Genomic DNA, 22,778 nt, shown 5'->3' on the forward strand with positions numbered 1-22,778 from the left:
CCCTCTTCTAAATTCTGTGATATCTATTTATGTAATAATATTATATATTATATAATTTTCTATTATAATATAGACATTTATTACATAATTTAGATGTGTATGATTTTACAAGGGTAATTAGATGAAGAAAGGTCATCCATGCATTTAAGACACTCATAGCCAAGAATGTAGTATGTTAAATGGGGACACTGTTAGAACAACAAACACAGCAGTAACTCCAAGGTAAAGTACTACAGAAATGAGGCACAAAGAAAGGAGGATAGAAGTTAGGAGGAGAGTGAGAATAAATACTTGATAGAGATCAGGTGGAGCTTCATCAAGCAAGGCATTGTTGGACTGTAACGTCATGCACAATATCCTACACTGACAGCAGAAAAGATACTAACAAAGATGAGGAAGAATGAACCTTCAGAATAACTATTCAAACCATATTTCTTTGGAATATGATCTTGTATCTAAAACACTAGAGACATGCCTGCACTGTAAAGAATTTAAATTTAGTTTGGTAGCCACAGAATGATACTGAACGTTTTTTTTTTAAATGGAAACTATGAAAATTAATAATCTAATGTTATGCAGGTACATAAAGATAAAAATATTACTTATGAATAGAGGGGTGGGAAGAAGATAAAGAGAAAATGAGATAGGAGAGAAGAAGGGAGAGAGATAAGCAAGGGAGAAGAACGGAAACAGGAGTGGAGGGTAGAGAAGAAGGAGAAACAGAACGAGACATCACGGAATAATTTCATAATTAATATGCTACTTAGAAGTCCAGGTCATTTGGAAGTATGCCATCAAAAGGCAACAAGAAAAGTATGGAAAGTTCATACATCAAGAAAAGTCAATGGCAACAAAAGAAAAATCAACTAGTCAACCAAAAAAAAAAAAAAAAAACCAGGAACAAAATTTAAAAACATTGATGCCCATTTGTATACTTTTCTTCAAAACTTCATTCCATTCCAATGGTCCTGCTGAAAAGTAAGACACAACTAATGCACATTTGGGATGTAAGCTAGATGGGAACAAGATGGGCACATATTCCTTCCAGTTCTCCTGATCTCTCTAGGGGTAGAAAATCCTAACAAAGTCCATCTGAATTTCTGGAGGTTGTTCCTTCAGTTCCTAGAGGTACGATGGCACCAGTCGCCCTATATTTCATTTCTTGTGACCTAGCAGGATGTTAATTTACCCATGATGCTAATTTACCCATAAACCATCTCAGAAAACTAGGCGAGCTCTACACCTTTAAAGCACATCACGATGGGGTGGTGGAGCTGTTGGCCATGAAAGAGTAATTTGCAGAAGCCAGGGAGTACAACAGGTTCCAGGAAAAAAAAATATAAACAAAACATTTAAGCCTTCAAAAGAGCATCATTCATTTAGAGGGTTTATTTTTAAAATATCAACAAATGTAATTTTAGTTACTCACTTCATTGCAAGTCTAATAACACTCCAGTGTGCATGCTTAGGTGTCAATATTTACCTGCTTTTCCTAACTCAGATCTGAGGCTCCCATTCCTATAGACCCTGCTGTGTGTTATTGCAGGCATAAAACCAGTATTCATGGAAATTGTCCCTGTTGCTATGGAAATATCATTTAATTTCCTAATTAGTAGGTATATAAATGCAAAGCAACAGCTTTTCATTATTTTGAAGTTTGGTGACCAACTCTATTGTTTGTGTCTGATGACAAGCCCCTCCTCCCAATGCTTTCAACACTTTTATTCAAAGTAAGAATTAAGAGCTTAACCTGATTTGCATTTAAATGCTTATAACTTAATTTGGTTTGCAAGAGAGAATTGTGGAAAAAAACAAAGAACATGTATGCCCATTTAGTATTCTCAAGAAAGACATGAAATCTATCTATACACTGTTGATTTAAAACTAGTAGTAGGTTTTCTTTAAATTATAACTTCTCTCACCTTGATAACTGATAAAAGGTTTAAATCAATATATAGCTGAATTTATGCACTCCAGCTTTAATTAAATAAGACAAAATTGACATGGTTTTTGTATAGTGTTATCTGCACCCATGTGTTGAAGGATAGACAGCCACCTGAGGTACTGTTGGGGAGTGGTAGAAACCCTGGTAGCAGAGCCTAGTTGAAGGAAGTTATGTCATTGTGGGCTGTCCTTAGAGTTTATAGGGGACTCAAATGCATCTCTGCCCTTCCTTCTCCTCCTCTTCATTCTCTTTTTCTCCCCAGCTTCCCTTAGACCCTTCCATGAGACAGGGTCTCATGTGGCCCAGGTTGGCCTCAAACTCGCTATGTAGCTAAAGATAAAGGTAGCTTGAAATTTTCTCCTGCCTCCTCCCAAGTGTTGGGATTACAGGCATAAACCATCGCAGACAGTTTATGTGATGCCCACGGAGCAAACCCAGGTTTTTATGCATGATAGGAAAGCAATCTAACAGCTGAACTACATCCTCAGAAATCCTCTTTCTCTTCTATTTATGATTTACTTTCAGGCCACCATAAGGGAAAATGGCCTAGTGTGTAAAGTAACTTGCCATGGACGCTCTGTCTTGAGTATTTTCCTTGCTAAATTGTTCCTCTACTTAAAGCAAAGCAAACACTTTTCTCCTGGTGCCTTGCCTGTAAGCATGCACATCTATCAACTCATTTTAAAATCCATGACTTCTAGTTGCTCCCTTCCCAGTCTCTCTTCAGCTCAGTATTGTAAGAGTTCTGAGCTAATCACCAGGCTGAAGCTACTTTGGAAAACATCTTCACAAATCCAGCAGACTCTTCCTTAGCCTCTAAGCAAAGGACTTTTTTTCCCCTTCCAGAAACATAGGAAAGTGGGAATAGTTTTTTCATGACTTAAAAGTTGAGGAAAATAATCACTCGAAGGGACACTCACCTACCCTCATCACATCTCACAAATTCAGTGGACACCAGAACCAGTTTAATAAGAACAGATGTTTCCTCTTATTTAAAGATTTATTTTAATTTCCATATATGTGTGTCTGTTGGTGGTGGTAGTGGCGGAGGTGGTATATACTGTGAGTGCAGGTACCTTTGGAGTCCAGAAGAGGGCACCAGATACTTTTAGCTGGAGATAAAGGGATTGTAAATTGCCCTATTTGGGCACTGGAAACGAAAACAGGTTCTCTTCAAGAACAACAAGTACTCTCTTTATCACACCTCTCACATGCTTCCTCTTCATTGCTTAACTATTCCTGATACTCTTGTGGACAGTATTAGTAAAGTACCACTGTTTTCTTGGGAGATAGGAGACAAGCTGTTCACAGGAGATAAGGCTTTTGGTTTCCTCTTTTACTGACAAGACATTTTTCACAAAATGTCAAACCCCTAAGAGCTACAGTTTAGCTTAGTAAGCTCCATTTTTAAAATGCAGTTCCATACCAGTAATCAATGCATGTAGTAAATGGAGATCATAGCTAGAAAATGTTGCACATTCAAAGATCATAAACCAGGAGGAAGAGACAGCAAGCCTACCTCCTACCAGAGAAGTCTTCTAAGGAGACTGGAAATTGGTTTTGGGGTCAAGTTTTGAGTGCTGATCTGCCCACCTCCTACAGTTGCTCCCTGGTCCATGACCTATGACTTCTGCATTCTTAACTTTGCTGTCTCCCATATGCTGTCTTAAGCATCTGCTCTGGCATTTCTCCCCCTTCATTGCCCAGTTAGATGTCAGAACTGAGAAACCTCAAAGATAGAAGCAAAGAACAGTTTCAATGCTTGATCTTACTCTCTGGGTTTCCTTATTTTGGCTTGGTCTAAATGAAAATCCAAGCCAAGAGCTTTGTAAGGGTTTTTGTTTTCATTGCTGACTCCCTGGACATCAATAACGAATACCCACACAGGATTCATTTCCTACCTTCTCATCACTTTTTTCAGCCTTTCTTTCTCTCATAACATTAGAATGGGCATTCCTGAGAAGCAGAGCCATACTCCTCACCAAGCTTCATGCCACCCTCAGGACCTTTCATCTATTTCCATAATTCTAATTATCACCCATCTTTGATCCAAGATTTCAACTTTGAATGCCAGCAACAGAGAAATCCAGACCCCATTCACAAATATCTAATGAAGAATTGTTCAGGAAATGCTGTGGGCTCTAAAAATTCAACATCATCAAAACCACACACCAGCTTCCTCCCCAGTCTGTTTCACACAGGAGGACATGTGATAGAATTCAGTGGCCTTTGTCTTTGCCTTTGTTCTGTATCTCTTGCGTCTTCATGGTCCCAAAGCCGTCTCTCATTTGTTCAACCATAGCTGTTTTTCTCTGTGCATCCTGCCTCCTTCACAGTGCCCCTCAAAAGCTCTTGTAATTGCGTTATTTTACTAGCCCTCAAATTTATAGTGACAATTCTACTTTACTGCTTGCTCCTCATCCTGTATGTGATTCTCTAGTTTGTCCTTGTTGGAAACTTTTACATTCTCTTAAAATTCTCACTCAAATGTGAATATTCTATTCTTCGTCTAATTACATTTGACTTTAAGCACTCTGTTACTGCTGCCAATAATTCTGCCTACGCCTCTAGTCATGTTTTGGATTTTCGCTGTTTGTGGGTCAGCACTTCCTACTACTCACTCTCAGATATACTAAGGATCAAAATGGTGCCTCACTCATCTTGGTAACCCAAAAAGAATGCCTTTCCCAAGAAAGGCAATAAGGAAACATCTTCAGCCATACTATGGGTAAATGTGAATATAATAATTAATTATTAAATATCATTTCATGATTATAATGAGCAAAGGACAGTTGGTTATATACTATGTACTAAACTAAAGATCGTCCCTTCACAATGGACTATTATTCAGTTGTTAAGAGAAATGGAATCATGAAATTTGCAGATAAATTAATGAAGTTACAATCATATTGACTCAGGTAACCTAGACCCCAAAAGAAAAGCATTTCGTGTTTTCTCTTGTCTGTGGGTGTTAGCTTTTATGCTATGGATATATGTGTTTCATTTAGAATACTCACAGAGGTTAGATAGCTAGTAAGCGACCAGGTGAGGAGGTGATTTTTCAAGGAAGGGGAAATAGAATATAATATTATAAAGGAATAAAAGGGGGATTAGAACAGGGGGACTAAATGGGTGGATAATGGGAGGGCAAGGTGGATGATGGAATATAGGGAGGGACAATGAACACGAAAGATCTTTTGAAAAGCCATAAGCAAGCTGTCTTAGAGTTTCTACTGCTGTGAAGAGACACCATGACCATGGCAACTCTTAAAAAGAAAAACATTTAATTGGGGTGGCTTACAGTTTCAGAGGTTTAGTCTATTGTCATCATGGAGGCACATGACAGCATGCAGGCAGACATGGTCCTAGAAAAGGAGCTGAGAGTTCTACATCTGGATCCACAGGAAACAGGAAGTGAACTCTCTACCACACTGAGCTTAGCTTGAGCAAAGGAGACCTCAAAGCCCACCCTACAGTGACACATTTTCTCCAATAAGGCCATACCTACTCCAACAAAGCCACATCTCCTAACTGTCACTCCCTATGGGGGTCATTTTCTTTCAAACCACCACATTCCACTCTTTGGCCCCCAAAGGCTTGTAGCCATATCATAATGCAAAAATGTGGCTGAAAGGTTTTCCTCTGGTCCCATCTGGCTCCAAGGTCCCACAGCCACTTATAAAATAATCATTCAGAGGCTTAACATTAATTACCAATCTCATGGCCTATGGCAGGCTTCTTGCTAGCTAGCTCTTATAACTTAACCCATTTCTATTAATCTATAAATTGCCATGTGGCTGTGGCTTACTGGTACATTCACACTTTGCTTCTTCTGGCAGTGGCTGGAGTCTCTTCTCTGCCTTTCTCCTCCCACAATCTCCCTGGGATTTTCCCACCTGGCTCCATCCTGCCCTGCCATAGGCCAATGCAGCTTTATTTATTAACCAATGGGAGCAATATACATTCACAGCAGACAGACAATATCCCATAGCACTTGCCCTTTTCTGCTTAGTCAAAAATGAAAGTTTTAACATTAACATAGTAAAATTACATTAGAAAAAATAATAGAACAGTTATCAAGTGGGAATTATAGTTATACTATCTAGTCTATTTGTATTTGGCAAAATTAAAGAAAATATTCTATCTATCCTATATTTGTGAGTCTAAGGTTTATATCTAATTTATCTTTTATCATAACCAAGGAAAATTATAATTATAACTATTTAGTTTTGAACTACATCAAAGACCCCAGAAGGATACAATATTACCAAAGTAAATAGGAAATACATTGTAAGCAACTACCAGGAGGTTCCTCCAGTCCCTACCGGCTACACAAAAATGCATTCAGTCCAACTTCAAAAGTCCCCATAGTCTATAATAGTCTCAAACTTACTTAAAATTTTAAAATTCGGCCGGGCGGTGGTGGCGCACGCCTTTAATCCCAGCACTCGGGAGGCAGAGGCAGGAGGATCTCTGTGAGTTCGAGGCCAGCCTGGTCTACAAAGCAAGTTCCAGGAAAGGCGCAAAGCTACACAGAGAAACCCTGTCTCGAAAAACCATAAATAAAATAAAATAGAAAATTTAAAATTCGAAGTTCTTCTGAGGTTCACTACTACTGTTGAAACACACACACACACACACACACACACACACACACACACACATTTTATCATAAAATGGGTGGGTAAGGGGAACAGGGAAAATAGTGTTCCAATTAGACAACATACACCATCAAATTAAAGCCTTTGGGGAAAAAATTGGGTTTAAAAATATGACAAGAATTAATTTGCATTTTTAATAAAGCTAAAAATAATCAGTTGATTTGTTTGCTTTCATTTTGAAAAATAAATTACCTGTCATAATAGTCAAAGATTCTAATTGTATAATTCATGAGTGTTTGAGGTATACAGATATGAAGACTGTGTGTGACCATCACCTTCTCTGGCACCAGCCAGGCCCTGTTCTTCCCCTCTCCCAACTCCTGACATTTGTTTGTCTACCTTCTGTCCACATAGATTTGATAATTCTGTATGTTTTATACAAGTACAATATTTTATGTCTGGTTTTCTCATTTAGCATAATATTTTTAGCCTTTTTTTACATTATCAGTGAATATTCATATTTACAGCTGAATATTATCTCATTGAAGAGATGGATCATATTCTGGTCACTTACTTTTTAATTGGAAGCCATCAGCTCTTTCACCTTTCTGCTATGGTGCATGATATTGCTATAACATGAAAGCACAGGGTTCCTGTGGACAATCATCTCTACTTCTTTTAAGGAGATACAAATGAGTATAGATCTTAAGATATATAATAACTATAAATTTAAAATTGGGGGAGCTGCAAAGCTCCATTCCAGTGTGGCTACATCATGTCGCATTTGACTCCAGTTCCCCTGCAACTTCACTAGCGTCTGTTTCTGATACTTTTTGCTTTGAAGCTGTCTAGTGGCTACGTATAGGTATTTCATTCAGGTTTTGACTTATAGTCACCCTATGATTAATGATATTTACATCTCTTAATGTGCTTTTTTGGTGGATGTCCTCTGTAGAAGACATTACAATCTATATTACAATCAAGTTCTTATTTTTGTTCAGGTATTTTATTAATATTACACCTCTTTATATATTGAAGGAACTGTTCCTATTTGTACGGTTTGCACATACTTTGTTTAATTTATAGGCTGTTTTCCAGATGATGGTTTTGATGCACTAAATGTTTTAACATGTTATGAAGTTCAACTTATGTAGTATATTCTCTGGTGTTTGTTTGTTTGTTTTGTTTTTTAGCTGGAGCATTACAGCTAAATGCACTGCCTATCTCAAGATTGACATCTATGCTTTCTCTGAAGTGCTTTAGACTTAGCTATCACATTTAGAAATAAGATGCATTTTCAGTTAATTTTGTGAAGTGAAGTGAATGGTCCAAATTCATTCCTTTTCATGTGGATATTAATTACCCCATTTATTCCATGAATTTTCTTTCTTCATTACACATGTTTACATAATGTGTGCATGTAAACATGTGTCATAGCACACATATGGAAGTCAGAGGGTAATTTATTGAAGTTGGTTCTGTTCTTCCAGCACATGAGTTTGGGGACTGAACTCCAATCATCAGAATAACAAGGGCCTTATCTGCTGATTCATGTTGGCCAACCCCCGAAATACTATCCTCTTGCCCATTGAATTAACTTGTCACCCATGTTGAAATATCAATTGACTACAACTTTATGAGTTTATTTCTGAATTTTCCCTTTTACTCTGAGGATCTCTGTCTATTCTTACTCCACAGCCATACAGTCTCAATTATGACAATTCTGCAGTCAGCTTGGGAACTGGTATGTGTGTGTCTTACAATCTTGTTCTTTTTAAGATTTGTTTTCACTATGTTCATGTAACAAATGAATTTTAGGGAGAACTGAACAATTTCTTTTTTTTTAAGCTAGTAATTAGAAAGCAATAGCATTGACTCAGAGGATCAATTTGTCTCCTCAGTCGTGTTTTTTTTTTTTCCCCTCTGCCTGTGGATACTGATATATTTCCCTTTATTCTGGTTTTTCTTAACTTCTTTCAATAATGTTTTGTAGTTAGCAATGTGAAAGATTTCTATAACTTTATAGCATTAAATATTTTACTTTTTCAAGGAAACAGTAAGTTGTAAGAAATAAAATATACTCTGGTAGCCTTCTACCTAATAAAGTGCTTAATAATGACATACTCATAATTTTGATATGAAGTAATTTCAACACATTATTCAAAAGGAATATATATTTTACATGCTAACCTATTTTAACTGAGAATAATTCACACCTTATAAAGAGCTACACTAAAAAGTAACAGACTTGGATTTAAGGGGCCAGCTATTAAGCGAAGCAACAGCACAAAAAGCTGTCTGTGCAAAGCTACCCAGACATCAAGAAAGTTCCATCAGAAAAACAGCTCCGTATCAAATTATTCAAAAAAATTGAAAACAGAAATAGTCTATAGGCTGAAAGATTTATTTGTAATCATGATGCTATTATTGTTTGCATCCATCCTCACTGCTATAATTGTTTACAGAAAGATAAAATTATTGAAGTTAACATTTTTAAACTACAGTGATCCAGCATCCATAAAGATATTTTGTGATTTCATGAACTGTGCCTTGACATTCATTACTGATTTCACATTCACATTCAATATTCTACAAAAATAAATCTTGTTTTTGAACTAAAAGTGAGATGTAATTACACTCTGTGACTCATAGGGTCTTTACAGGCATGGCTTCACTAAGAATAAATATTGTCTCAGTTAAGGTTTCTAATATTGTGATGAAACACTGTGACCAAAATCAACTTGGTAAGGAAAGGGTTTATTTGGTTATTCTTCCATATAGGAGTTCATCATAAAAAGAAGTTAGGGCAAAAACACAAACAGAATAGGAAGTTGGAGGCAGAAGCTGGTGCAGAGGCCATAGAGGAGCGCTGCCTTACTGGCTTCCTTCCCATGGAACTCAGGACCAGCAGCCCAGGTATAGCACCATCCACCCTGGGCTGGACCCTCCTACAGCAATCACTAAGAACATGCCTACAAGTTTGCCTACTCCCCAGTCTTATGGAGGTGTTTTTTCAATCCCCCCACTCAGATGACTTCAGCTTGTGTCACTGACATACAACAAGCTAGCACAAGTATGTCCTGGAACTGTAGTTTAGTGGTAGAGCCCTAAGTATAACCATTAAAGATGGAGAAAGTGGGCAGGGAGGAAGGAAATAATAGTACATTAGTAATATATATGCATAAAAGCTAAACCAGATGAATAATTAAATTTTAAAGCAATGAGTTCATTTTCTCAACTTGCATAATCAGAGTTTTTTATTTAATATATGCATTTTGGGGCTGGAGAGATGGCTCAGTGGTTAAGAGCACCTACCACTTTCGCGGAGGACTCACACTTGGTTCCCAGCCTCCGTTAGAGGCTTCACAACTGTCAGTAACTCCAGCTCCAGGAGATCCAATGTCCTCTTCTAGCCTCTATGGATACCTGACTCACATCCACATATCCATACATAATACACACACATATGTATATATATAATTAATACAAATCTAAAATTTTCATGCTAGAAGATTATAAGAATAATAGTAAAGTTAACCTTCTTCCCAAGCTTGAAAAATATAGTCTTTAGACAAAAAAAATAATGATAATAATTTTTAAAAAGGTAAATTCTGGCCAGGAATTTGAGACTACAAAAGCCTCCTGTGGATCAACTGGCTACTGCATTCAATTTTCCACATTTCTGAAAACCAGCTCTAGATGCAACAGAAGTGCTGCCTTACACAGCAGCTCAAGTACACAAACAACTAAATAAGACACCAAATATCCAAAGAACATAGATGTCTTATAATTTTAAAAAATGTCATATATTGAACATTTTCAAAATCAAGCAAATCATTGTTCAGTCAACGGGATGGCAATTTTGAAAGGTACTTTCAGACTCCTGGGAGCTACATATAAAACAATCTCCATAAAATATTCAGAGAGGCCCAGAAAATTGCCAAGTCAGTATGCACAAGAGAGGATATGGATTCTATTTATACAATATGGCTTATCCAAAGAGAAGTTCATAAACAGAAAGATTATGGGTATTAGTGAATTGAGGTACTGCGGACTCAATAGATATATAGAATCTCTTTTTAAAGTTAGCTTGTTTGGATCAAGTATTTCAGATACAAGCAGTACCTAATTTATACTAAACTAATGTTAGAAAAATATTTTAAGTTAAATATTAGCAGAAACTGTATGAAAGTGAGTGTTTATTTTTCATTTGCAAAATATATTTGATCCATGGCCTATTATCTCATGTTTTACTATTTTTATAAGCATTATTGTTATATTTACAGTACTAGAGTTGTATCTACACCTAGGCAAGTGTTCTCTACCACTGAACATTATATCCCCAGATAATTTCTTGCCTTAATATATAAAACTGTCACACAAATTCTAAGAAAAAATGTGAGAAAGACAAATGTTTTGAAACAGATACGTAATTCAACAATGTGACTCGGTACTGAACCAAGTATAAAAACCAAAGGCATGATCACTTTACTAGAAAAGAATCAGTAAAAACTAAAGGAAAACCCCCATTTCCCCACAGTAAAAACAGAACAATTTAGATATAAAACAGGAATAAATCACACAATATGATAAGGATCTCCTTCTTTGAGGAAAACTATTCATGATCCTGAAAGATATAGGAATGAAAACTAAAAAACTAAAGGGACTCTGACAAAAAGATGTGATCACTCCTCCTTCAAAATTACCTTTAAGATACAATGAAGGTTAAAACAGCAAGAATGTTGCTTCTGAAATAATAACTGTTGGACCACCATAGTCTTCTTCTTAAAGGGGTATAAAATAAATATGAAGCTTTAGAGAAAGAAAAACATTTGGATCTCATAACACACTCTATACCACAGAGATTATGATACTCTCTCATGACTCCAGTAATGATAATAAAATCTTTTGAATCACATAAAGTGAAATCATGTAAATGGCTAGACCTAAAATCACAGACACTACTTCTAGCAGAAACAGCCATCAGGTCATTACACATAAAATAACCAGACCTCTAGAAATCACAGGAGAAAAAATCACATGTAAGACATCTATCCTCCCATGTACTTACTTGTAAACTTTTATATTATCTTGTATTTGCAAAGAAGTGTGGAATCAGGCATCTTCACACTTGGAGGTGGAATAGAATTTATATATTGTTTTAAAAGAGACCTAGCATTAAGAAAATAGAAAGTACACACACTTCTTAACCTAGTAGTTGTGGTTAGCAGCATTAAAACACAAGGCACTAGTTCACGTGGAAAGTAAACTTATATAAAGATGTTTTTTATGGCCTTGCCTGAAATAGCAAAACAACAACACAAACTGTCTGCAGAAGCACACAAACTCAAGAACCCATGGAAGATTCACACTGTAGAGCAAATGATAACCAGTGAAACCTAAAGATGGAGACTGTCAGATACCAGTATGGTGATATTTTCCTCTTTAAAAAGATTTATTTATTTTATGCCTGTGCGCTGAGTGTATGTATAAGCACTACGTGGATGCAATGTACTTGGAGGCCAGAAGAGAGTGCCAGATCCCCTGGAAGTGGACTTACAGGTCTTTGTAAGCCACCTGATGATGGGACCTGAACTTCGGTCTGTTGGATGTACTTTAAGTGACACACAGGTAAAGGCCATCACCTCTATTAAGTAAGCCACTCTCCTCTCTCCTCTCCCTCCTTCTTCCCTCCCTCCTCTCCCTCCCCTCTCTGTATTTGCACATTTGCACACTCACTCACTAAAAGCCATATTCAACATAGACATTCACTGCCTATTTGCAGTTATGTCTGGAGTGGGTCCCCAAAGTTAATTTGTTGCCTATCACATAAACCATACTAGAAGGTAAAGTGTACCAGGCCTTTTCTAACTGTATATATTGAAACAAACAAACCAACAAACAAACAAACTATAATTTCCAATAAATGTGATGTTATCTCAAAAACATGTAGAAGAATTTTTATTATGCCAACAAATGCTTAAATACAATTAGTTTTAAAATAAGGTACAAAAATGATACAATCTAAGCAGTGTTTTCAAAAGACTTCACTACGAGATAAACTAGAATATATTCATGAGGGGGTGGGGCTAGAAATATACCAAATGTTCACCCGGTGGGTAGTTGGACTACAAGTTTGTTTTGTTTTGTCTTTCCCACGTATATTCCTTGTTATTTTCTGGACAGTAGATAGCCTTGCTGTGTCAGTACCAAAGATAAAAAAAAAAAACAAAAAACTGTTCTTTTGAAACAATGTATCTCTTGTTTCGTTCTTAAGATACCTCCAAGTACACAATGTGTCAACATTTCTCCATTCCCAGCTGGGTCTTCCTTTGAGCTGCTTTCTCAGCACATACCAGCGCCTTAATGTTTGCTCTCCTGGATGTCATTTTCCCATCTCTCCCACTGTTACTCTCTGAACCCGTCACCCCGCAGGAACTGCTATACCCAGCCCCCAGACCAAGGCTGGAATGAAGACAAAGTTTCTAATGTAGAATGGCCTTCTCTCCTATTCTCTTATTTTAAGATTGCAAGAACTGAGTTTTCCTTCAGTTACAGCCTGGATTTCTAAGCTATGACACTGCAGCGTTAGAAGAGAATGCCACACACTCTACCATGTAGCATTATACTGCTCAGGTGACTATTTTATATCTGTGTGTAGGCTGTCAACTTGTGAGGTCAAATACAATGCCTTTTTCTTGTACAGATTCTGAGCTGATATTCTACACACACACACACACACACACACATATTCACTTGTTTTCATACCTTACATGAAAATATTTGATGAGTGACTGATTTATTTGAATCGAAACCTGCAGGACTTACTCAAAGATGGAGCTGGTTCAGAGATTAAATTCAACCAACAATTATTTGTGAAGGGACTGCAATAGAAAAAGTGTTAGCAAAAAGAAGTTTTTAATCCATGGAAATCTACAGTTTCTATCCATGGAAAACACCTTAGAAAACAGTTCAAGAATAATTACTGTTTTGGCTTCGCCCTGAACAAGCAAAACATGTAAACCTTCTTGCCTGAGGTCCTGATTTCACAGATGGGCAAACTGCAATCAAGCTTGCTTGCCTGGAACACAGTCTATTGCCAACACTCACTTTTGCCTCCTGTCCCAACCCCATGGGTCCTGCTTGCTTTGCACTACTGACATTGTTTGTGTGCTTGCCCACTTTCCACTGCTCTTTGAATCTAAATGTCCTTCCCTTCCAGCTCAGGCTTTGGGCTACAATTCGAATGTCTTCCTTTTGTTCCTGAGTATCCTCTGATACCTGTTTTTGCCCACATGCCAAAAATAACAAGTTGTCCCAAAACACACAGGGACTTTTGTTTCAAGCTCTTTCCAAAGGACTGAAAATGTCATAGCAGCCTGTAACTGCACTTTTAACAAACAAGGAGGCTTACTAGTCATTCATTTTCTTCTGCTCATCAGTCCTTCCACTGACTCTGCCCAGTGCTGAGCAGTCAGATAAGAGAGCAGGCTGCAGGATGGCTTCTGGCAAAAGTTCCCTCATTTAGAGGCTGCTGCTTACAGTCTGCTAGAAACTAAAGCAGCTGTCATAGCACTGGCTGTGCATGAGGTCAACACTCAGTGAGGCCAGAGCAGCAGGTCACTGAGTAAGAGCTGAGCACAGTTCTATACCCAAGACCCATCCCACTGACACCTGAACACTTTCACAAGTCCTTTCAACACATTTCTTTCCCTCCGCAGACAGGTTATACACAACTGGTTTTCACGGTGCATTTACGAACTCATACACAAACCACCACCATCATCAGCTTTGCTAAATTTTGTTCAAAGAAATAGCCTTAGATGGGAATTTGACGGAGTTTGTGATTGTTTGAGTTTAAAGGGACTGTGAGCAAAGCTGTCACAAGTTTTCATATAAAAGTTTCTATAGGTATAAGTGTTATATACAGTTGTTTCACATCTTCCTCTAAATTTGATGTTAATTTTGGTAATCTAGAAACTTCATGATGAATGTTGTGACAATACATTGTTTTTTAAAGTTTTATTTTCAACTATATGTACGTGTGTGTTTGTGTGTAGGCATGTGCACATGAATTCAGGTACCTGTGGAGGGCAGAAGCTTCAGATCTCCTGGAGCAGGAGTTAGAGGCTGTTGGGTCTTCTGCAAGAGCAGCAAGTGTTTTTAATTACTGTGCCAACTCCACAGCCCCATTCAGTGGTTTTGTAGTTTCATCATTTGGGTGTGTAAAGGAATTAAATATCTGGGCTGGAGACATGGCTCGCTGGCTAAAGAACCTGTTGCACAGCTCTGAGAACCTGAGTCCTTGTCCCCAGCACCCGTATTAATGCTGGACAGATGTGGTGACCACCTGTAATCTCAGCACTCCAGAGATGAGCAACAGGGGCTTCTTTGGGCAAGCTGGTTAGCTAGATTATCTCAAGTTGGTGAGTTTTAGGCACAGCAAGAGACTGTCTCAATAAATAAAGTTAAGCAGGATCTAAAAATACACCCAACATCAACTTCTGATCCTACACACAAGTATACATGTGTGTATGTGCACACAAACATATGAATATACCATACACACACACACACACACACATAGCTAAGTGCCATTCTTTGCAGACATTTTCACTTGTAAGTCTCCTTTTGTGAAACACATCTTCAGACAGTTTATTAACTTTTCCCATCAGATCTTTGTCTTTTTATTGAGAAGCCAGACTTCTATCTGTCATCTTCATACATCCCCTTATGACATGCACAAGAGAAAGAAATATACAGATCTAGCATAGGTTGTCTATCTTGAAGAACAAATTAAATGGTACCATTTAATTCTGTTAAATCTTAACATAGCTTCAAATTTCACAATTAGTGATCTTTAGGCTTAAGAAATATTTGCCTAGCTCAAAATACATACACAAAAAAATTTCCCCTGTATTTCTTTTTAGAAACGCACCTTCTCCCCTAGCAGTGAGTTCAGGGCCTGTTCATAATACTTGAGCTGGCTTTGGGGAACCTATTGCCCAGCCTTAAAACAAAAAGAGGGGTTCAGTCCTAGCTCAAGGTGATATGCCATGTTTTGTGGACACTCAAAGAATACCTGCCTCTTTCTGAACAGTAACAGAGGAGGAGTGGATGGGGAGGTACAAAGTGGGGTCCAGGAGGAGGGAACGGAAGAGGATGAGGGACAGGAAACTGCTGTCAGGATGTAAAATAAATGAAAAGAATTTAATTAATAAAAAATATACATATCTACCCAAAATCATAAAAGAATCTCAATGTACTCAATGAGTTTAGATTCTGTGCTTCAACCTACATCATTTTCTAGAACAGTAAATTCCAAAAAACAGAGACAAAAGCTGAGCAGACCCATAGGAAGACTACACGAAGAGAGAAATATTCTATACTCTATATCTGAGAGCAGGGATGCTAGGTAGTACTCTTCCAAGTCAACAAGCTATTTGCTCAAATAAATCGGGTGTCTTGGTTGTAACATAAAATATATCTCAAAGGCAAGAAAGTCGTCTAATACCATGAAGTGTGTGTGTGTGTGTGTGTGTGTGTGTGTGTGTGTGTGTATGCATATGTGCACGCACACTCATAGGCATGTACACTTGCATTCACAGGATTATAATCAGAAGTTTTCTGCTAAAACTAGTGTATGCAGTCTTCCCATGCAGAGAAAGAAATTTATTTGAACAGGTTTGTGAGTTTAAACTCTGGAGCATACGTGATACGAGCAGAGAAATGACTCTAGCAAACTGTCCTCTGATCACTTCATATATGCCATGTGTGAGTTTACATTCATTTCTCGTCCATGTTTTAGTTTTTGAAACTATTTGTTGAATTATACATGTATACTCAAGTACCTTTGTATGTGTGGTGTGGTGTGCATAAGCCAAGACAATGAAGTGCTTGCTACATAACTGTGCATACCTGAGTTGAACCTCATCACCACAGTAGCATGTATCTGTAATCTAAGACCTCCTACAGAGCGATGGGCGCTTCAGAAAGGAGACTCACAACACACAATCCTGTCTCAAAGTGGAAGATGAGAAATGACCTCCAAATGTGCACCATGGTATGTGACTACATTTGTTCTTTCCCTGGCTCGCTCTCTCTCTCTCTCTCTCTCTCTCTCTCTCTCTCTCTCTCTCTCTCTCTTCTCTCTCTCTCTCCTCTCTCTCTCTCTCTCTTTCACACACACACACACACACACACACACAAAAATAAACATACAAACACAGCATAAAAACGCACACATATGCAGATACAGAAAAGAAACTTTATATACATATACATATCTTGTTTTAAAAAATTAAAACATGGATTACATTATTATGACAGTGGAAATATAAGAAACCCCTAACTAAACAGGCAGTTACAAATTTTATAGATTAATATTCAAAATTACTCCATTTTGTGTCAGCCTTACTCAATCCTCCCATTTGAGAACTGTCTTTAACTGATAAGGGAAAACAATTATGGTTCACACATGGAAATTCTTAATGTCATTACACATGAAAATAATGATGTAAGAACTGTATTTATGCCCTCAAATAAAAAGGAGTAATGCTATTCTTTTTCATAGTAAAGGCCTACAATATTAAGTGATATAAAAATGAGACCATCACTTTGTGATGTTATAATATGCCCTAGGCAATCCTTTCAAAGAGGTATAAAATATTTGTGGTTGTGTTTAAATTCATGTTAAAAGTGAAAAATCATACTAGGAAACTGAAAATACCCCAAATACTTCTTTTTCAAAATCATCTGTGGCTTTAATATAAAAGCAAGTAGAAATGACACATCTTAAATATTTTATCTAGATCTGTGGATTCTTTAAAAAGAAAGTCTGAACACAACGAATGAATCCCAAGTAGAAAATATAAATACCACATCCCTAAACAAGTCACTTATGCAACCACCTGAGAACACTGCGGAAGCAAGGGTCAGCAGTGTATAAAAGCTGGAAGGCAGGAAGGGCTGTGCAACGCCATTTTTAGACTATATACATCCATTATCAGCATTAACTCACAACTGTAATTACCTGCACTGGACCCACACAAGGTCTACCTCATCAACAATCAGTCAAGAACGACAGAGGGCCTACCTACCTGTTACCTGCTGAGCCCAATAGGTCCAATGGGTCCTTGTAGACCCATCGTTACATACACAGTTCTGGTCAACCTCAATGAGTCACAAACAAAACAGACAGCACATTTGAAAGATATTTGTGGGGAGGATGGGGGAGAGATATGGTAAGAAGGTGGGGGTGACAGTAGTCAGTATATGTGACATATGAGTGAAAGTGTAAAATAATAATCATAAAAAACATTTCTAATATTCCAGTTTATATATTCTATTAATTTTTGGAAATATACACTTGCTTATTACTAATACAACTTAAGCTAAGATCAACTCTACATATTATTAGAACTATGAAAATAAATAGAAGATAAACTTTTTACTACTAGGAAAAAAGCAATGAAGCTGTGTGCACTCACTTTAAACATATTAAACATAAACATTAAAAACACTGTTACTTTGAACTTGCTTGCAGAGAGAATTTCCTGGAAATCTATTTTCAGATGAAAGAATTCAATTCCTACCACTTCCACTGTTAGATGAAAAATTCCACAAAATAGTCTATGAATCTCAACTAAAATTGAAGGTTGACCAGCAGATGTCTATGAACATTTGCTCTTCCGGATTTATAATGTGATCAGGACAAGTTCCATACAGATCCTCTTATTGTCACCACATGTTAATTTACCAATAAAATACCAAAAAAGCTTATTCTCTTTTGGAATCATTAATATTTTTGTATCCTCATGAAAAGGGAAATTATTAATTAGATAATATCATGAGTAAAATATAAAGCTCCAAGAAATATATGTAATTACTTCAAGAAGTTCTGTTTTTTTATATGTTGAAATAAAACATCTTCTCAGAGATAACATCCTGGAACACCTGTGGAGTAAGGAAAAGCAAGGGGAGGTGTAATAACGACAGCATTAAATCATTATTGTCTAGGAAAAGTCAAGTGTTTCCTCTGCCTCACAGTTTAATGAAAAACCAAGAAAAGAATATTGTGAGTCCAACTGTGGCACAGACTTTGGGTTCTGTGTCATATGATAGGATGGAGTACTAGATGTAATGACATGGAAATAAAGTAAACCAGTTAGCTGGTAACTGAATCTCCAGTGAGAAAATGTATACCAAAGTACAGTCAATTGACTTGTCTGAGGTAGCAGAATATTCACCAGGATGATATGTTTAGCACCATTTAAAGCATTCACCAGTTTAACCAATAGTCCAGAAAATGAAAAGTCTTGGTGATATGCCTCCCATCACACCAGGCTTCCTCCTTCATTTTGCTATGACTCCAGCTGTGGTACCCATGCTACTTGTCATTCTTCTCTGGGGCTTCCACAATTGGTGATATGCCTCCCATCACACAAGGCTTCTTCCTTCATTTTGCTATGACTCCAGCTGTGGTACCCATGCTATTTGTCATTCTTCTCTGGGGCTTCCACACAAGCTTGAGTACTCGTACCAAATAAAACATTTTTCCTGGTCACACAAATATCTGTCCCCTTCAGAACTGCTGTCATAACTCTCTGCCATACTAGAGGTGCATAATTCTACATACTACGTTGTAATATTTAAAAACCTGTCCACCTAATTAAAATAGCACTAATGCAAAACATACTTTGCTCCAAAGTTTTGTACTAAACACATTTAACCTCAAAGCAAACTCCAGGAATCATAATCTCATACCACTAATAAAAACAAGTTTCTTAAACTGCAGATAAGGACATAGTGTTCTTAAACAAGAGAAGCTGAACTCATCTTGGGAACTTTCTCTAAATCTAGCTCATTGCAGCTGTGAAACTGGACCTAATGCAAATACCTTTTATCTTCAACTAACCTACGAGCTGAGGCCAAAGGCAGTGTCTATTTCTTTTTACACTTCTTTCCACAGCTCACACTACACAGCATTAGCTTACAAGTGTGTTAAAAGTTTGAAGGAATGGAAGAATAAAGAATATATGCAAAATATTTTCTGTGGGGATCCATAGCATGTTCTACCAAGTCCTTATTTATACTTTAAAGGCCCATGAAATTAAAGGCAGATGCTCCTGGAAGTAAAATTCTTGAGAAGTCAGTGCATATATGTGAATGTGTTTGTTAGTTAGGGCAGCAAGCTCCTTTTTTGTTGTTTATGTTCTGTTTGGGGGTGCTATGGAACAATCCGAAGGACCTAGAACATATTGTGCAAGCAAACTATCACTGAGCTATACCCCAGCTACATCAAATTGCCTCTTTATGCATTCATTCCTTTCCTAGTTCATATTTTATTCATTTCACTCATCTATACTCCTAAGATATTGTCATAAACAAAATATTTCATTTTCTATTTCTTTAATAACTTCACTCTGCTTTCACAATATTGATGAATATGTATAAACAAGAATCAGATAAAATGTGCCTTTCTATCTACAGTGAGCACTGTATTTCTATCTGAGATACTCCCTTATCATTCTGAGCAGAAAACTGCAACATAGAGAAAGCACGATGATGAGGGACTGCTCCTCCCACACTCAGAACTCCACAAAGCAAGGGTAATAGATTGGCAGGGAAAACGGCACTTGAAAGTAAGTTAGAATAAAACAAACTTATTATTCCCATATGATTGCCATGAAAGCCTTTCATTGGCTGAAACTTAGGACAAGAAAAGAAATAGCAATAGCAAAAACACATCTGTGTGCAAATTCACTGTCAACTAATATAACCATTCAAACACATACACTGTTGACCACAATTCTACCTGGAGACATTAGTAAATGATACTTCAACCAAGCTTCTGTCACATGGATGATAAACCTGCCAAGCCATGAAAGGAGCTGCATTCCTCCAGGGGAGGGTAAAGGGGGAGGCCTCTCTTGTTTCCGAATATCATCCACTTCCCAAACACTAATCCGCATGACTTTGAGTATCAGCAGTTAGTCAGTTGTAGTTAAGAAGGCAATTCTCTTCATTTCAACTCCTATCGTACATTCACATAAAATGCAAAAATGCCTATTAACACTGCTGGAATGTCATCAAATTTCAGTAAAAAGAATAAACCTGAAACTTACTCCATACCATAGTTATGGACTGGGAACTTCAGTGAACTGTCTTTGATCCCTCTGCACATTCTATTTCTACATAAAAATTTATCTGTCTTAAAGTTAAGGTTGGGAGAGGTGTTAACGTTCAGAAGAATTTCACCAGGACAAAAGATAGGTCTTGAATTTTTCATTTTATTTTTATGCACCCAATTAGGCTCACTGAGATGATATAGGGAACCAGCATTGCTGTCCTGCCATCTAAGTAAATGCAGTCTAAGTAGATCGATTAGAAACAACATTTGCAAACAGAAGAACTGCCATGCCATCCTTGATAGAGACCGAAGTAGACTGAGGTGAATGAAGCTCAAGGAAGAAATATCAAACACAGGGTTCAGTGCAAGTAACTGGTGAAAAAAATAACTGGAATTTTTAAATTCTTAATACTCTCCAAAGGCAATTCAACTTTTCAATAAGTGTAAATCTAGGAATGGACACAGTCACTCGGAACATTTTACTTCAGATATCAGGATTTCTATAAGGTGGCTGAGAAGAACTGAGGGCGCCTGTACTGGAGCCTATCACACAGCTAACGCTATCAAAATGAAATGTTTACAAGACAGCGGAGTACAGTTTCATTCTCCAATACTGGGCTGGCCATCCTCAGTCCTGAAGTTAGCCAGGAATGAACAAAAAGTGTATCTTCCTATTTCCTCAAACCAAGTTCCCCGGGTGTTTTGCATACCGAGCAAAACACAATGTGCAATGCACCGGCATTAAAGTTGAGAGAGTTTCTGTCTGTGAAGTAGGTAGTGACAGCCAAGGACACACAGGTTCAAGTCCAAGCTGAATATTAGGCGGGTGGCTTGAAAACACCAATCCAGAAAGGCCTAGGGGAAGGGATACAGGCTTCCACTGTTGCCACCCTCCCTCTCCCCTCCCCTCTTTCTCTCTTGTTCCCTTCCAGGCTTCTCTTTCCTTGCGGTTTCTCATGGAGACGACAATCAAAGCAGAGAGAGCTGGGTTTTAAATTAGTGTGATACACACTGGGAATATGCAATCCCCAGGAGGAAAAAAAGAAAGGAAGAAACTGCTGAGGGGAGAGGGGGGACGGCTGGAAACATATCTAAGTGACAACCTCCCCACCCCCACCCTTTATAGCACATATCCATAGATTGTTCCTGGACTCTATTCCTTCCAGTTCCCAGTACTCTATCCAACTTGACCCTTAATCCTGACAATGTAAAGAACTGCAGGGCATGCTCTGTGCGAGTGTGCCTCTCTTGGTACATGAGACCAATTTTCCAGAAGCCCCTGAATCCGGACAGTTGTAGCAGGCAAGGATGTTCCCCACCATCCCACCCACCGGCAAGGGGGTGAGGTTAAGGAAGGGGGAAAAGAGATGAAGAGAAGATAGATAAAAGGCATGCAAAGATGAGCTAGAGGGTGAGTGACTGAAAGAAAAACAGAGAAGAAAGAAAGGGTGGGAAGGAAGTAGGGCTGGGTGAGAGAAGAAAGGGATGAAAGAAAGGCTGGAAGGGAGAAAGGAGCGGAAAGGAGAGAGGGATGTTGGGAAGGATGAGGGCGGGAGGGCTGGGGAGCGGGAGGGAGGGGAGGACGGAGAGGATGGGAGGGAGGCAGGAAGGGAGGGAGGCAGGCAAAGGATGGAGGATGCTCTGCCCGGGACTCACCTCTGTGGGTCGGTGGGAGTTTCTCGCCTCCTCCTCCTCGTCCTCTGTCTGCAGCAGCTGGTGTGGAATGACAGAAGCGGCTGGAGAGGCGGCGGTGGGGACTAGGGCAGCTGCTGCAGCTGCTTCTGGCCGAGGTGCGGTGCCGCCCGCTCCGCCCGGGTCTCCGCCTCACTCAGGGCTGCCAGCAAAGCCGCTCCCCCCTCCCCCCGCCCGCCCCGCGTCCTGCCCTAGCGAGCGGCAGCGGCCCGGATCGCCGCTAGGGGAGGTGCCCAGTGCGCACGCGTAGCCGCTTTCTCGCTCGCTGGCGCGTGCCCGCGGCTCGCCCGGGCTGGCAAAGGATGAGCACGCGGGCGCGCGGCCCTGGAGCGCCCGAGGGGCGGGACCCGAGAAAGGCGCCACAGAGGGCGCAGGTGCCGTCTCCATGGCAATGGCGTTACCCTCTGGG

General features: G+C 38.6%; 1 protein-coding gene across 1 annotated transcript in view; it reads right to left on the reverse strand.

Moving 5' to 3' along the window:
• Ctnna2 (catenin alpha 2) overlaps window positions 1–22,546 on the reverse strand; it is a 1,102,240-nt gene extending 1,079,694 nt beyond the window's left edge. Inside the window, 1 exon segment of the mRNA XM_028871390.2 lies at window positions 22,334–22,546. The gene's annotated coding sequence lies outside the window, so the exon portion shown is untranslated.
• Between the last annotated feature and the right edge of the window lie 232 nt (window positions 22,547–22,778).

Source organism: Peromyscus leucopus, chromosome 3, assembly GCF_004664715.2.
Source record: "Peromyscus leucopus breed LL Stock chromosome 3, UCI_PerLeu_2.1, whole genome shotgun sequence".
Taxonomy (NCBI): Eukaryota; Metazoa; Chordata; class Mammalia; order Rodentia; family Cricetidae; genus Peromyscus; species Peromyscus leucopus.